This window comes from Galeopterus variegatus, unplaced genomic scaffold, assembly GCF_000696425.1.
Source record: "Galeopterus variegatus unplaced genomic scaffold, G_variegatus-3.0.2 Scaffold16050, whole genome shotgun sequence".
Lineage (NCBI taxonomy): Eukaryota > Metazoa > Chordata > Mammalia > Dermoptera > Cynocephalidae > Galeopterus > Galeopterus variegatus.
Genome location: NW_007742161.1, coordinates 14584 through 15677, shown reverse-complemented (window position 1 = coordinate 15677; position 1094 = coordinate 14584).

Sequence of the window (1094 nt, the reverse complement as noted above, 5' to 3'; positions counted from 1 at the left end):
TAAGTTCCATTTATTCAGGTACACAGTAAGCCAGATACAGATGCACTCAGATTGTAGGGAAAGTCTGCACGGACACATCAGTTAGTTACCCACACCTGCACTTAGTTCCTGAAACACCCAACCTCTTTCTCCTAACCCTTGATTCTGCTGGAAGCCTCTCTTCCCTACTTCTAGGCCTTTAGTTTAAAGGTCTCAGAAAGGTCTTCTCTGACCTTGCCAAAGAATCTCCCAATTATTATCTCTCTCAGCACAATGTTTGTTCTCATTGTAACTTTGCACAATGTGTTATTGCTTCCAACATTCACTTCTTGTTAGTGTTCTAGAAGAGATCCTGAAAGACTAAAAATTTTCCACTCAAAATGTTGTATGACCTTTACCTAGTTCCAAAACAGTTCCATTACCTCAAGGTAACACTTACCCAATAAGCAGTTTCTCCCATTCCTCCTTCCCCCTAGACCTTGGCAACCACAAATCTGCATTCTGTCCTTATTGATTTATCTATTCCTGATATTTCATACAAATAGTCATACAATATGTGACATTTTTTGTCTGGCTTCTTTCACTTAGCATAATGTTTTGGAGGTTCATCAACACTCTAGCATGCTATCAGCACTTCATTTTATGGCTAAACAATATTCTGTTGTATGGATGTATCATGATTTATTTATCCATTCATCCATTGATGGACATTTGTGCTGCTTCCACTTTTTGGCTACTGTGAATAATTGCAGTTATGTGTTTTTTTAAAGTAATACATTTGAGAGATATATTGAAGTATTTACAGGTTAAATAATGTGGTATCTAGATTTTGCTTTTAAACACCTCAGCCAAAAAAGAAAAGTGTATATAGATGAAATAAGATTGGAAAATCTTGATAATTGTTGAAGCTGGGAGATGAGAACAGGGGGATTCATTACACTGTTCTCCCTACTTTTATGTATGATTGAAGACTCCATAATTAAAAGGGATTTTTTAAAAAGCCTTGGGAAACAGAAGATCTGAATTAGACTGTTTTTAATAAGACTAATAACATATTCTACTAGTATATAATGTATTGTATATACTCCCTCTGGATCCCATCCCCACACAAAAAA